The following is a 15,929-nucleotide window of genomic DNA, read 5'->3' as shown; positions in this document are numbered from 1 at the left end:
CCATCTGGCTGCCTGGGCACACCTGCTGCTGCTTTAAGGCTTCCGCCCTGATGCTGACACTGCTGCTCCACGGGCCCAGTTCTGCATCTCCAGGAAACACAGTCTCCAGTTTTGGGCCCAGCTTTCCTAGTCTCTTCTTTTCCTTACCCTCACCCCTCATCTTGTGTTTGTACGACAGTGAGCTCACTCTAGGCCTGGGCCCAGGCCCAGTTTCCAAAGCAGGCAGCACACAGTGCACGTTCACATAAGCATGGGGGCTGGGGGGACACTGGGGCTTACTGGTCTTTTTCTAGGGGCCTCCAGCCCCTGGCACCACCTAGAGGGGAAAGTGAATCACCCAAACCACTGCCCTTGGGCTTATGTCGCTGTAAGCTCACCCTGGCCCTGCTGTGCCCTCTTTAGCCACAGACAGCGTGTGAGCTGACTCTGTCCTTTTAATGCCCAGGCTGAGCTTGAGTATCCACTCCATCACTGCCGACGCCACAGGTAGGTGTGAATGGAGTAGCCAGGTGAGATCGTCTCCAGGAAGCCCACGGCAGGATCCTTGATGGTAAGAGGCACATCCTTAGAGGAGCTAGGGAGTGGGGAAGAGAAGCTAAGAGTGTGATCCTGCCAAGGCCCCCGACCCTGTCTTCAGCCCACTTCCCAGACCCCACTGTTGCCCTCACCGGTTTAGCACGACCACAACGGCAGAGCCATCGGGATGCATCAGTGCCACTGTGTCCAGGTCGTTCTTCTGACTGGCAACCAGCCCCACTCTCTGGGAGCCCTCAGGAATGAACTTGCTGAATGTGGGAACAGATGGTCAGAGTCCCTCAGGGTACCGCCCATGAAACCTTCATCTAAGAAGTCACCCACCCGCATACCCACCCCATAACTCCTGCAGAAGCTCTGCCCTGGGTCTCTAGACCTGGAGCCATGCTGCTGGGCACTGACCCTGCTTTTCTACATCGCAGTCCAGCCTCAGGCACTGGGGTTGTCTGTTGCTACCTAGTCACTTCCTGCCTCCATGGTGCAAAAGGGGATGGGTGTGCCTCTCCCGAGGTTCCACCCTAAACACCTTCCTGCTCCCTCATGGTGTAGAGTGATGTAAGCCATCTGATGTAGGAGATGATAAGCCTGATATGGAATGGGGGTGCCCGCCCTCCACTCACCTGAAGTGACCAAGGTGGTAGAACATGGGCTGTTTGTAAAACGTGTCCTTGGTGATGTCTACAATGACAGGACTGTCGACAAAATTACGCACCCAATTGGGTCCTCCTTCGGGGTTTTGGGTGAGGTTCCAGTCAGTCCAGCTGACCACATGGTACAGCAGGTTCTAGGGTAAGGACAAAGGCAAAGAGACAAAGGCTCAATACTGGGGGTCCCCAGAGACTGTAGGTAAGGGTCACATGAGGGAGAAGTGGCTGTGGGTAGCTCAGCCCTGTGAGGGGCACATTCCTTAGCTGCTAAGGAGTTGGGGGTGTGAAGATGGAGGCATCTCAAGGGGTGCTGAGAAGTCTGAGGCAGGTGAAAGTGCCTTAGTAGTTGCAAAAGGGGCAATGAGGTGTGCAGACCTGTGAAGGAAAGGCAAGACAGGGAATCATGGTTCCCCAGTTGCCCAAAAGGGCAGGCTAGCTGGGGAAAGCTGGACAGGAAAGGTCTGTCAGTCTTTGGTGAGACTACTAAGGGGTCTGAGGTGTGCTTTGCAGGAAGGCAGACTGGGGTGGCTTACTGTGATGATGCTGTGGCTGTACTGCATCCCTCGATCCAGGAGCCTCGCCGCACACTGTTCCCAGAACTTGGAGCCCAGACAGGCCTCTGAAGCAAAGAGCATGGTGTTGGGGAACAGGCGGTGTGTCTCCCCTCGGGTGGCTTTGGCTGGAGCCAGAAAGTCCAGGTACCAATGTACAGCAATGCCATGAACATACTTAGCTGCCTCTGGGTCTTGTCAGTACCTGCAAAGGAAAAGCAAGTGACCCTGGACCTTGCACACAGGCTTCTGGAACTTCTGTTTCCTCTTGTAGGAATCCTGAAGATGGGTGGTGGGAAGAATGCAACTAGAGAAGTTTTGGGAGGGATTTTTTGTTTTTATTTTTGAGACAGGGTCTCACTGTGTCACATAGGCTGGAGTACAGTGGCACAATCACAGCTCACTGCAGCCTCAAATTCTAGAATCAACTAAACCTCCCGCCTTAGCCTCCAGAATAGTTGGGACTATAGGTGTGCCACCACCATACCCAGCTAACTTTTCTATTTTATTTTTATAGGGATGGGGTTTCACCATGTTTCCCAGGCTCATCTTGAACTCCTTAGGTCCACGTGATCCCCCCATCTTGGGTTCCCAAAGAGCTGGGATTATAAGCATGAGCTACCACCCCAAGCATAGAGAGGTTTAAAGTGACAACTGTGGGATCCATGGCACCCTGGAGGTCCAGGGGAATGGTGCTCTAGGAATCCACAGTTGGGTAGAGAAATTGCTCTAAGTTTGGGAGCCAGTCATTTGGAGGCTAGATTTGAAGGTCAATGGAGCACCAAGGAAGTCTGGGCCTTATCACCTTTGCCCAGTGGGGCAGCAGCAAGCATTGGTCATCCAGCATGAGTAGGCGGACATTGTGGTGAGTACTGTTGGCGAGGGTAGGACCTAGGTCACGGGCAATGAAGTCTTACTGATGTTTAGGGTGAAGCCCAGGCACTGGAAGGGGTATCCACTCAATAGCCCAGCAGAAGGCTCATTTTCAACTGTCACTGCCCAGAACTGTAACTTGTGCTCAGCATAGGCATCCAGGAACCTGGCAAGAGAAAGGTCATAAATGATCCGGCCAAGAAAGTAGACCAGACTGAGAGAACAGGAAGCCTGATGGAGTGGCCAAGACTGACGGGTTCAAGTCTGAAAGGCCCAGAAGGTAGAAAGGTGAGCTGAGGAGAGGCAGATCTGGAAGTGGAACCAGGTTGAGGGTTGGGACATAGATCAACGTGGCCAAAGGGGAGGCCAGTCCTGATCCCACAGCCTTGCTGATCCCTTACTTCACAAAGTATCTGGCCCAGGTCTGGTGGTAGATGTCTCCGGGCTGCCCCTTGAGTGACATCTTCCCATTCCCTGCTCCACTGATCTTGAGCCTAGTGGGGGATGTCCAGGGGTTGGCAAGGAGTAAAACAGGATGCTGGGCCAATTACAGGGCTCAGTGAATCAGGGGTATCTAAAGACAAAGGTAGTGAAGAGAGAAGCACCCAGAGTTGGAACACATACTAGCCCAACCAGTGCATCCGGTTCAGCCATCAGCCCCCACCCTCCCACCCCCGGGACAAAATAGCAAGGGACAAAACATCTCTACAAGCAGACCTACCCTACATCAACCCCCAGACATCAGGGCCATCAGGGCCTGAAAAAGCTAGAATGCCTACCTTGAGCTTGGTATCTTCCTCTGGGAGGCTGGAGTTGTGCAACTGGAAATTATCAGGGGTGTCTGCATAGGTGTAGGTGCGGATGGAGAAGTCACAGCTGGCCATGGGTACGCAGATGATGTTATATCCGATTCCTACAGAAAAGGATGATCAAGATATGGTAGTCTGAGTCAATAGGAGAGTATGGGACTCTGCTTATCACTTGTCAGTCCTAATAGTGTCTGAGTCAGGGCCAAAGGGAACTTGGGCTCCTGGATTGGAACCTGTGGAGGCTGGCACCTGGGTGAAATACAGGCCTTTCTGAGCCTGAGTCTATAAGCAGTTAGCAGATGATAGGCGGGGAAATCTTATTTCAGAGGGCATTAAAACGGGAACCAAATGTCAGGGATGGGCAGAAGTCAGGATCCAAAGAAAGGGCAAAGAAAAGTGTCAAAGGCACTGTCATCTTGTCCCCTTCCTCCTCATCTTCTTCAGAGAAGTACGATTTAAGTAGCAAATTTTGGGCAGGGGGTGACAGGGCAAGGATGTTGAGGGCAGCTGCATCTGTCATGGCCCCTCCAAATCCCTTCACGTTCTGGGACTTCTGTTCTGGCTGCAGGGTCAGTAGCAGGCCCGAGGACATCCACAGGGAATAAGGGTCTCAGTTCCCAGGGGAGAAACTCCTTGATGATCACTGATACCGTTTGCCTCTAAGAGGACCCAGCCTGGCCCAGGGGGTGAAGGGTGTAATGTTTACCTGTGCCAGTGCAATTAGCCTGGATGTTCCCCTTACTCAGCTCCACCCAATGCCCACTACTTCTGTTCTCATAGTGGCTGAAGGTACCTAGGGCAGGAAAGGTCAGGGGGTCAAGAGAGTCACAGTATGTGGCATTGCAGACACAGACCACCAAGTTGTAGCTGAAGCTTTTAGGGATGCAGGGGCGCCACAGGGGAGGGAGCACAAGCAGAGGTGAGGTCTGATGAGGATGTGGAGAACGGACACAGCTGCTCAGAGAGATGGAATACGGTCTCAAAACTCCTCACCCCAAAGTTGGTCTCAGTCACTCAAAAGGATGTATTGAGCACCTATTAAGTCTACCACCAGAGTACTGGAAGGCTACCAAAGGACTACGAGGCAGAAGAGAGCCTCTGTGCTACCTCACCACCGCCTTGACTCACCTACCTGATGCCCATGACACTGCCTGAAGTAGAAGCAATCCTGTGAGGCTGGCGGCCATGATGCTTACCCTACCCGAAGGCTTGGGACATTCCTGAGGACAGAATGAGGAGTGGCTGAAAAGCAAGCCCCTCTCCCCCCGTCAACTACTCTCCTGGGCAGGGTTTAGCTGCCTTTGGGTGCCCATGGCCTAGTCTCCCACATTCATTAGGACAAGGCCCACAGACCCCTGGGTGCAGCTCTCCCTGCAACTTTTCTGATGACAACTCTCTGCCCACCCCAAATCAGGACGCTCCCCACCACTCTTCCCAGCCATTTCAACTTCGACCCCTCCCTCCATCTGTGCCTTGCTCAAAGAGCCATGATGGCCCTGGATTCAAAGAGAGTCTGTCATTCACTGAATTCCAGTGCCAGGATTCCAGAAGCACTGTGACAATGCTGATTGGGAGCTCTCTCTTACCTTTCTGGAAAACTCCATCACCTCAGGGTCATTGGATGAGGAGAAGACCACAGGCGTTCCAGAGTCTCTGAAGGATAAAGGATCCACTAAACAAAAACAAGGATGCAGGTACCTGCCGTAGCTATAGGCACTAGGTTAGTCCTGCAGGTAATTCCGGCTTCCTGACATGGATGGGTCATGTGATGACTGGGAGAGTCACATGACACAGGAAGTGAGGGAATTGCAGGCATATTTCTTTTCTTTTTTTTTTTTTTTGAGATGGAGTCTGGCTCTGTCGCCCAGGCTGGAGTGCAGTGGCCAGATCTCAGCTCACTGCAAGCTCCGCCTCCCAGGTTTACGCCATTCTCCTGCCTCAGCCTCCCCAGTAGCTGGGACTACAGGCGCCCGCCACCTTGCCCGGCTAGTTTTTTTTGTATTTTTTAGTAGAGACGAGGTTTCACCGTGTTCGCCAGGATGGTCTCGATCTCCTGACCTCGTGATCCGCCCGTCTCGGCCTCCCAAAGTGCTGGGATTACAGGCTTGAGCCACCGCGCCCGGCTGCAGGCATATTTCTAAAGGGCAATTGGCTTCCTCTGAGTTGTTACAGATTATACACCCTTTAAAATTCTGGAGGGTGACCGGGCGCCGTGGTTCAAGCCTGTAATCCCAGCCATTTGGGAGGCTGAGACGGGCGGATCACGAGGTCAGGAGATCGAGACCATCCTGGCTAACACGGTGAAACCCCGTCTCTACTAAAAAATACAAAAAATTAACCGGGCAAGGTGGCAGGCGCCTGTAGTCCCAGCTATTCCGGAGGCTGAGGCAGGAGAATGGCGTAAACCCAGGAGGCAGAGCTTGCAGTGAGCCGAGATCCGGCCACTGCACTCCAGCCTGGGCGACAGAGTGAGACTCCGTCTCAAAAAAAAAAAAAAAAATTCTGGAAGGTTTGTGTGAATGACAACTTTAGGAAGAGCCTAGAACACAGAAGACAGATTTGGATGGAGAATGGGGTAAAAGTTCCTAAATCCCAGGGCATGGGAACCACAGCAGGCACACTGCGCTTTTGATAAAAATTTCAAAATGATACGAATAAAGCTGATACTAAAAAACAAATACAGGCCGGGCGCGGTGGCTCAAGTCTGTAATCCCAGCACTTTGGGAGGCCGAGACGGGCGGATCACGAGGTCAGGAGATCGAGACCATCCTGGCTAACACGGTGAAACCCCGTCTTTACTAAAAAATACAAAAAACTAGCCAGGTGAGGTGGCAGGCGCCTGTAGTCCCAGCTACTGGGGAGGCTGAGGCAGGAGAATGGCGTAAACCCGGGAGGCGGAGCTTGCAGTGAACTGAGATCGGGCCACTGCACTCCAGCCTGGGCCACAGAGCGAGACTCCGTCTCAAAAACAAAAAACCAAAAAAACAAAAACAAAACAAAACAAAACAAAACCTTCACTACACAAAATGCTAAGGCTATCGTGATGTTTAAGACATAGTCTCAGGCCGGGCACGGTGGCTCACGCCTGTAATTCCAGCACTTTGGGAGGCCGAGGCGGGCGGATCACGAGGTCAGGAGATTGAGACCATCCTGGCTAACACAGTGAAACCCCGTCTCTACTACAAATACAAAAAATTAGCCGGGCGTGGTGGCTGGCGCCTGTAGTCCCAGCTACTCAGGAGGCTGAGGCAGGAGAATGGCGAACCCGGGAGGCGGAGCTTGCAGTGAGCCGAGATCGCGCCACTGCACTCCAGCCTTGGCGACAAAGCAAGACTCCGTCTTAAAAAAAAAAAAAAAAAAAAGGACAACAACAACAACAAAAAAGACACAGTCTTTGGCCGGGCGCAGTGACTCACGTCTGTAATCCCAGCACTTCGGGAGGCCGAGGCGGGGGGATCACAGGGTCAGGAGATCGAGACCACAGTGAAATCCCGTCTCTACTAAAAATACAAAAAATTAGCCGGGCCCGGTGGCGGGCGCCTGTAGTCCCAGTTGCTGGAGAGGCTGAGGCAGGAGAATGGCGTGAACCCGGGAGGCGGAGCTTGCAGTGAGTGGAGACCGCACCACTGCACTCCAGCCTGGGCGACAGAGCGAGACTCTCTCTCAAAAAAACAAACAAAAGACACAGTCTTTGCCCTGTAGAGGCGTATGAGGTATGGAAATCAGGCAGGTAGTTATTTACAGGTAAAAACAGAAAAGGTAACAGGTGTGCATGGAGAGCTCTCTGAGATGAGGAGGGACCATCCCTGGGTGGGGAATTATCCAGGATGGCTTCACATAGGAAAAAGTGAGGGGAGTTATTAGCCAGTGAAGTGTAGGGCGCAAGGAGAGTGGGACACCGACAGTGGGATGGCAGGACAGGAGGGAGGAAGTGGTCAGCATGGCTCCTCTGCAGCATCCCTCATTTAATCACTAAGGGCCTGAGAGAGTCACATGACACAGGCAGTGAGGCAATTGCAGCCATCTCTCTAAAGGGCAACAGGCTTCTAGATGTAGATTGTAATAACCGTTCTTCCTTCCTCACAGGACAGGGAGGTTTGTAAAGTAATTCAGAAACCAGGAAGTGTTGTAAAAAGCCATATGCTCAGTGGACGTGAGAAGGAAGTTGTCCATGTCATTTGCCTCATGAACCACATCAAACGAGATTTAGTGGGAATGGCACACACAGTCATAACCAGACTAATCCCAGCTCTCACCCTATTTCCTCGCGTAGAAAATGGAGGCAATGCCACAACCTCAAAGGGGTCAGTGAGGTAAACACAGTGCCTGGCAACTTGGTAGGTGCCTGGGAACTATTTGTCTGTTGTTTGTATCTTTTTTTGTACAGTCTTAGTGAGACAGAAAGGTTGAAATCCTGGCTACACCATTTACTGGCTGTTTGACCTTCAATAAATCAGTCACTCTAAGCCTCTGTTTCATCTATGAAAGGGGAGTGATAATTCCTACTTCAGAGAATTGTTGTGAAGTTTGAGTGTGATAATGTGTCTCTAGTGCACTGCTTGACACTAAACATTGCAATATGTTAGGCCTGTGTTCCTGGAGTTCCTTGAAGGAATGTCTTACTCATTCTAAATATCCTTGTAGACAGCCTGGCACAGGTGTGGCTGTCAAGTTGTAGAACTGAACTAGTTGCTTCACTATGTCAGTATCCACCTCTTCCAGACTTCCTGCTTCTCTTTTTTTTTTTTTGAGATGAAGTCTCACTCTGTTACCCAGTCTGGAGTGCAGTGGCCGATCTCAGCTCACTGCAACCTCTGCCTCCTGGGTTCAAGCAATTTTCCTGCCTCAGCCTCCCAAGTAGTTGGGACTACAGGCACGCACCACCATGCCTGGCTAATTTTTGTATTTTTAGTAGAGACAAGGTTTCACCATGTTAGCCAGGCTGGTCTCAACCTCCTGACCTCAGGTGATTCACACGCCTTGGCCTCCGAAAGGGCTGGGATTACAGGCATGAGCCACAGTGCCCAGCCTGACTTCTGCTTTTCAAGGAAACATTGCACAGGATTTGTTCTGGGTAGGGCAGGTAATTATCTAGTACTTTACTTCCCTCAAATTCATTCATCTCACAGATATTTCCTGAGCACATTCCACATTTGCCTTTCCTGCTTTAGTGAGTTTAGAAGTTAAACCGTCTCCTTCCTCTTTCCCTCTGTGTACAGTGAGTGAGCCTCTTCTGTTTTGGCCAGGTACTGAGCAACCTTTTTTTTTTTTTTTGAGACGGAGTCTCGCTCTGTTGCCCAGGCTGGAGTGCAGTGGCAGGATCTCAGCTCACTGCAAGCTCCGCCTCCTGGGTTCACGCCATTCTCCTGCCTCAGCCTCCTGAGTAGCTGGGACTACAGACGTCTGCCACCATGCCTGGCTAATTTTTTGTAGTTTTAGTAGAGACAGGGTTTCACCGTGTTAGCCAGGATGGTCTTGATCTCCTTATCTCATGATCTGCCCGCCTGGGCCTCCCAAAGTGCTGGGATTACAGGCATGAGCCACCACACCCGGTGGCTTAATTTTTGTATTTTTAGTAGGGATGGGGTTTCACCATGTTGGTCAGGCTAGTCTTGAACTCCTGACCTCATGATCTGCCTACCTTGGTCTCCCAAGTGCTGGGATTACAGGTGTGAGCCACCGCGCCCAACCAATTTTTTTTTTGAGACAGGGTCTCCATATATTGCCCTGGCTGGGGTGCAGTGGCTTGATTTCGGCTCAGTGCAACCTCTGCCTCTTGGGCTCAAGCAGTCCTCTCACTTCAGCCTCCAGAGTAACTGGGACTACAGGCGCACACCACCACACCTGGCTAATTCCTTTTTTTTTTTTTTTTGAAACAGAGTCTTGCTCTGTTGCCCAGGCTGGAGTGCAGCGGCGGGATCTCAGCTCACTGCAAGCTCTGCCTCCCGGGTTCACGCCATTCTCCTGCCTCAGCCACCTGAGTAGCTAGGACTACAGGCGTCTGCCACCACACCTGGCTAATTTTTTGTATTTTTAGTAGGGATGGGGTTTCATCGTGTTAGCCAGGATGGTCTCCATCTCCTGACCTCGTGATCTGCAGGCCTCGGCCTCCCAAAGTGCTGGGATTACAGGCGTGAGCCACCGCGCCCAGCCTAGTGTCTGTATTTTTTGTAGAGACAGGGTCTTGCTGTGTTGCGCAGATTGGTCTCAAACTCCTAAACTCAAAGGATCTCCTGCCTCGACTTTGCAAAGTGCGGGGATTACAGGCACAAGGCACCGTGCCCACCCCTCTTTTTCTTCTTTTTATACTTCATTTTGTAAAATTTTTCCAGGGTGGCTGGGCACAGTAGCTCATGCCTATAATCCCAGCAGTTTGGGAGGCTGAGGCAGTGAATAACTTGAGGACAGGTGTTCATGGCCAACATGGCGAAATCCCATCTGAAATGAAAATACAAAAATTAGCTGGGAGTGGTGGTGCGCACCTATAATCCCAGCTACTCGGGAAGCTGAGGTAGGAGAATCACTTGAACCCAGGAGTTGGAGGTTGCAGTGACCCGAGATTGTGCCATTGCACTCCAGCCTGGGAGACAGAGTAACAGTCTGTTTCAAAAAAAAAAAAACAATATTCCAGGGTGAATATGATTTCACATTTCATATTTCCTGTACAATGTGATTTGTCCTTGAGGATATTCTATTTTATTTTCTAAGTAAGCTTAGTTTTTTGTTGTTGTTGTTGTTGTTGTTTTTTGAGATGGAGCCCCCTCTGTCGCCCAGGCTGGAGTGCAGTGGCTGGATCTCAGCTCACTGCAAGCTCCGCCTCCCAGGTTTAGGCCATTCTCGTGCCTCAGCCTCCTGAGTAGCTGGGACTACAGGCGCCCGCCACCTCGCCCGGCTAGTTTTTTTGTATTTTTTAGTAGAGATGGGGTTTCACCGTGTTAGCCAGGATGGTCTCAATCTCCTGACCTCGTGATCCGCCCGTCTTGGCCTCCCCAAGTGCTGGGATTACAGGCTTGAGCCACCGTGCCCGCCCATAAAGTTAGTTTTAATACGGACTAATGTTTATTGTGTCAAAAACAAAATTACAACAAATTTAACGATCTCAACTGGATTTCTTTCTTTCTTCCTGCCTGCCTTCTTTCTTTTCTCCTCTTCCCTCCCCTCCCCTTCCCCTCTTCTCTTTTTTCTTTTTTTTTTTTTCTTTTTTTTTTTTTTGAGCCGGAGTCTCACTCTGTCGCCAAGGCTGGAGTGCAGTGGCCGGATCTCGGCTCACTGCAAGCTCCGCCTCCCGGGTTCCTGCCATTCTCCTGCCTCAGGAGCCTCCCCAGTAGCTGGGACTACAGGCGCCGCTACCACGCCCGGCTAATTTTTGTATTTGTTTAGTAGAGACGGGGTTTCACCGTGTTAGCCAGGCTGGTCTTGATCTCCTGACCTCGTGATCCGCCCGTCTCGGCCTCCCAAAGTGCTGGGATTACAGGCTTGAGCCACCGCGCCCGGCATCTTCTCTTTTTTCTTTCTTTCCCCCCTTCCCTCCTTCCTCTCTTCCTCTCTTTTTTCTTTCGATGGAGTATTGCTCTTTCACCCAGGCTGGAGTGCAGTGGTATGATCTTGGCTCACTATAAACCCCGCCTCCCGGGTTCAAGCAATTCTCCTGCCTCAGCCTCCCAAGTAGCTGGGATTACAGACCAGCTACACACCACCACACCTGGCTGATTTTTGTATTTTTAGTCAAGACAGGGTTTCACCATGTTGGCCAGGTTTGTCTCAAACTCCTGACCTCAGGTGATCCACCCGCCTTCGCCTCCCAAAGTCCTGAGATTACAGGCATGAGCCACCATGCCCGGCCCTGATTGGGCTTTTTCTACAAAAAATTCTTGTGAAACTTTTCTGCAATATTTTATAATAAAGTCCTACTGATTTATATTCGATTTTATATTTGTTAGGTGAAATGAGTGAATTCTTCCTTGTGCATGAACGTACTACACGTTGCAGAGTGTCTACCTTTCCTGGGTTCCATCCACTAAATTCTCAAAGTGCCTCCTAATCATTGTCTCTATTAAAGATGCCCCACAAATTTCCAAAGTGCTCCTAGGGTATGCCTGAGAGCCATTACCCTAGGTGCCTCTCCTCAAACACCTAGGCCTCACTGCAGTGGCCAATAGGGGCATACTAGGTGGCCACAATGACGTTTCTCTGTCCCCTTTGTATAACACTTGAAAAAGAGTTAGCTGGCCGGGCGCCGTGGCTCAAGCCTGTAATCCCAGCACTTTGGGAGGCCGAGACGGGCGGATCACGAGGTCAGGAGATCGAGACCATCCTGGCTAACATGGTGAAACCCCGTCTCTACTAAAAGATACAAAAAAAAAACTAGCCGGGCGAGGTGGCGGGTGCCTATAGTCCCAGCTACTTAGGAGGCTGAGGCAGGAGAATGGCGTAAACCCGGGAGGCAGAGCTTGCAGTGAGCTGAGATCTGGCCACTGCAGTCCAGCCTGGGGGACAGAGCGAGACTCCGTCTCAAAAAAAAAAAAAAAAAAAAGAAAGAAAAAGAGTTAGCTAAGTCCTGGTATGGTGGCTCATGCCTGTAACCCCATCATTTTAAGAAGTTGAGACAAGAGGATCCCTTGAGGTCAGGAGTTCAAGACCAGCCTGGGCAACACAGGGAGACTCTGTCTTTACAAATATATATATATTTTGGTATAAAGGGGTCTCCAGTGGCCGGGCGTGGTGCTCATGCCTGTAATCCCAGCACTTTGGGAGGCTGAGGAGGGCGAATCACGAGGTCAGGAGATGGAGACCATCCTGGCTAACACAGTGAAACCCTGTCTGTACTAAACCCCATCTCTACTAAAAATACAAAAAATTAGCCAACATGGTGGCAGACCCCTGTAATCCTAGCAACTCAGGAGTCTAAGGCAGGAGAATCGCTTGAACCCCAGAGGTAGAGGTTGCAGTGAGCCGAGATCACGCCACTGCACTCCAGCCTGGGTGACAGAGCAAGACTCTGTCTCAGAAAAACAAGCAAACAAAAAAAGACAGCTATATACCTAGGGAAGACATAAATATAAGTGAAAAGCAAAAGTACAAAAATAGTTTGGCTGACCCAGCAGCAATTTTGATCCCATCCCAGCGAGACCTGTCCTGGAGTGTAGGTCTGACTCAGATAGCAAACTCCAGCCCTTGCACACTGACAGGTATCATATCACAGGCTCCTAGGTCTTTAGGTCCCATGGAGAGTGCCCCTCCCAGTTCCACTGCTAGTTACTTCTATGGTCGGTGTTCAAGTCAAATAGACACTTGTTCATTCCAGAACATACTCATTGAGCACAGAGTAGGTGCTCAAAAAAGTACTTATTATACAGATTAATGAATGAACAACTACTACCGGTTAACCTAGAACCTGTCTTTTCAGCTCTAGTTATTTTATTTTATTTTATTTTATTTTATTTTAAAGACAGGGTCTTGGCACAATCACAATTCACTGCAGCCTTGACCTCTCAGGCTCAATTGATCCTCCCACCTTAGCCTCCATAGTAGCTGGGACTACAGGCATGTGCCACTATGCTAAACTAATTTTTGAATTTTTTTTTAGAGATGGGGTCTTGCTATGTTGCCCAGGCTGGTCTCGAATTCCTGAGGTCAAGCAATCCACCTGCCTCCGCCTCCCAAGGTGCTGGGATTATAGGCGTGAGCCATCACTCAGCTCTAGTTTCTGGCCTGAGGGTATATTATGCTCTCTGATTACTGACACCAAAAATGATTTCACTCTTGGGTGGGACCTCTGCTGCCCCTTACCCACTAGGATGTGGATTTTTTGGGTTTGTTTTTGTCTTTTTTAAGACAGGGCCTCACACTATCGTCCAGGCTGGAATGCAATGGTGTGATCCTGGCTCACTGTAGCCTCGACAACCTGGGCTCAAGGGATCCTCCCACCTTAGCCTCCTGAGTAGCTGGGACCAGAAGTGCGCACCACCACACCAAGCTAATTTTCTTTTTTTTTTTTTTTTTTTTGAGACGGAGTCTCGCTCTGTCACCCGGGCTGGAGTGCAGTGGCCGGATCTCAGCTCACTGCAAGCTCCGCCTCCCGGGTTTACGCCATTCTCCTGCCTCAGCCTCCCGAGTAGCTGGGACTACAGGCGCCCACCACCTCGCCCGGCTATTTTTTTGTATTTTTTAGTAGAGACGGGGTTTCACCGTGTTCGCCAGGATGGACTCGATCTCCTGACCTCGTGATCCGCCCGTCTCGGCCTCCCAAAGTGCTGGGATTACAAGCTTGAGCCACCGCGCCCGGCCCCCAAGCTAATTTTCTAACTTTTTGTAGAAACAGGTTGCCTAGACTGGTCTCGAACTCCTGAGCTCAAGCAATCTTCTTGCCTTGGTTTCCCGAAGTGCTGGAATTACAGGCGTGAGCCACCGAGTCTGACCTTAGGGTGACCTTAGGTCTTCCCATTGGATTCATGTGATTTACCAATGCTCCAACAGTAACCACAGCATTCACTGTACAGCCCATTGCAGATGGAAGGTCCTTGTACCTCATATGCTCTCTTCTAATTTTTTGCAAGATAACAGTCCATCTTTCATGAGTGCGTGTTACATGCATTAGCCTGACAACTCTACATTACAGATAAGAAAACTAAGACTTAGAGAAGTTAAATATGTGACAGAGTGAAGCCTAAGTTCATATCTGTCCTAATCTAAATTCCAAGCGTTCTGAGTCATCAGGTCATACAGGCGGCCTCTCATATGCTTCAGGAATGCCTTTTCAGTCTTCCTTAAAGGTTGTAAACAGTTGCAAAGCAAATTTCATGGTTCCTGTTTCTTTGAAATCTCAAAGCTCTTCATTCAGCCAGGCATGGTCGCTGGAGACTGTATATTCAACCACTTGAGAGCATGAGGCGAGAGGATCTCTTGAGCCCAGGAGTTTGAGACGAACCTGGGCAACATAGGGAAAGCCCCGTTACCTAAAAAGATAAACAATACAACCAGCTCTTCATTTAGAGACAAGCACAAAATAGGTGCTTGTCTCAATGTCTGTTGAATGAATGAGTTGTTACCAACCATACCCCACTATTCAAGGTCCTGCTTGTCAGTGTTTCAGGGAGTGTTCCTGGCAAAGGAGTGGTGAACTTCAGGAAGAATGATGCTGACTCTGAACACAATTAATTAATTAATTATTGAGACAGAGTCTCGCTCTGTAGCCCAGGCTGGAGTGCAATGACGAGATCTCCGCTCACTGCAACCTCCTCCTCCCAGGTTCAAGCAATTCTCCTGCCTCAGCCTCCCAAGTAGCTGGGATTACAGGTGCCCGCCACTATGTCCAGAGAATGTTTTGTATTTTTAGTAGAGTCAGGGTTTCACCGTGTTGGTCAGGCTGGTCTCAAACATTTGACCTCAAGTGATTCACCCGCCTAGGCCTCCCAAAGTGCTGGGATTACAGGCGTGAGCCAGTGTGCCCAACCTGAACACAATTGTTATAATCGAAGTGAGACCTAACAGAGGGACTTTGGTTGCAGCTACAGGAAATATGGATTCAAATACTGAACACCAGCTGGGCACAGTGGCTCACGCCTATAATCCTAGCACTTTGGGAGGCTAAGGTAGTGTTACCAGGGGGTCCTTGCTCCCAGAGCTCCCAAGATGGTGGTGGGCCGCTTCCAAAATGGCGGCAGGCTACTTCCAAGATGGTGGCAAGCCCGTGTTCTCTGACCTGGGGTTCTTGGCCTCACAGATTCCAAGGAATGGAATCTTGGGCCATGCAGTGAGTGTTATAGCTCTATTAGAAGCTGTCGGTCACAGAAGAGAACCGTGGAACCCAGTGACTAGTGTTCAGCTCAATTAGGACGAACCCAGGCACTTAGCTGAGGAGGAACAATGGCAAGCCTTTAGCCTGATCGGGAGCGGCAATGGGTGCCTCGCTGGATCAGGAGCACAGCAGACACCCTGCTGGATCCAGAGGAATGGAAGTCAGCGGCTGGTCTGCAACGCGGCAAACAGCAGTGGTGGATGGTGAGCGAAAGCCTAGCTCCAGCCATAACAAAACACGGACCAGAAGAGTGCAGTTGCAAGATTTAAAACAGTGAAATAGAGTGAAAACAGAGCTCCCATATAACAGGAGGGAACCCAAAGGGGGTTGCCGCTGCCAGCTGGAATGCCTGGGTTTATATCCTGATCCTTGTCCCTCCCGCTGTGCTCTCAGGCAATAGATGATTGGCTATTTCTTTACCTCCTGTTTTTGCCTAATGAACATTTTAGTGAGCTCTCTGATTGGTCAGTTGTGGACTAAGCTGCAAGCCCCGTGTTTAAAGGTGGATGCCCTCACCTTCCCCGCTAGGCTTAGGGATTAGTCGGCCTAGGAAATCCGGCTAGTCCTGTCTCTCAGTAGGAGGACAGAGGAGCCCAAGAGTTCGAGACAAACCTGGCCAACATGGTAAAACGAAAAAATTAGGGAGGCGTGGTGGTGCACAACTGTAGTCTCAGCTGAGGTGGGAAGATCGCTTGAGCTGAGGTAGTGGAGGCTGCAG

At 50.5% G+C, this 15,929-nt stretch overlaps 1 pseudogene; it reads right to left on the bottom strand.

The window, feature by feature from the left end:
• Positions 1-416: 416 nt before the first annotated feature.
• LOC140709459 (lysosomal acid glucosylceramidase-like) lies at positions 417-5,165 on the bottom strand (annotated as a pseudogene).
• Between the last annotated feature and the right edge of the window lie 10,764 nt (positions 5,166-15,929).

The sequence above is a fragment of the Chlorocebus sabaeus genome, chromosome 20 (assembly GCF_047675955.1).
Source record: "Chlorocebus sabaeus isolate Y175 chromosome 20, mChlSab1.0.hap1, whole genome shotgun sequence".
In the NCBI taxonomy this organism is placed as follows: Eukaryota; Metazoa; Chordata; class Mammalia; order Primates; family Cercopithecidae; genus Chlorocebus; species Chlorocebus sabaeus.
The sequence above is the reverse complement of the archived record's forward strand: the minus strand, read 5'-3'. Positions and strand labels throughout refer to the sequence as shown.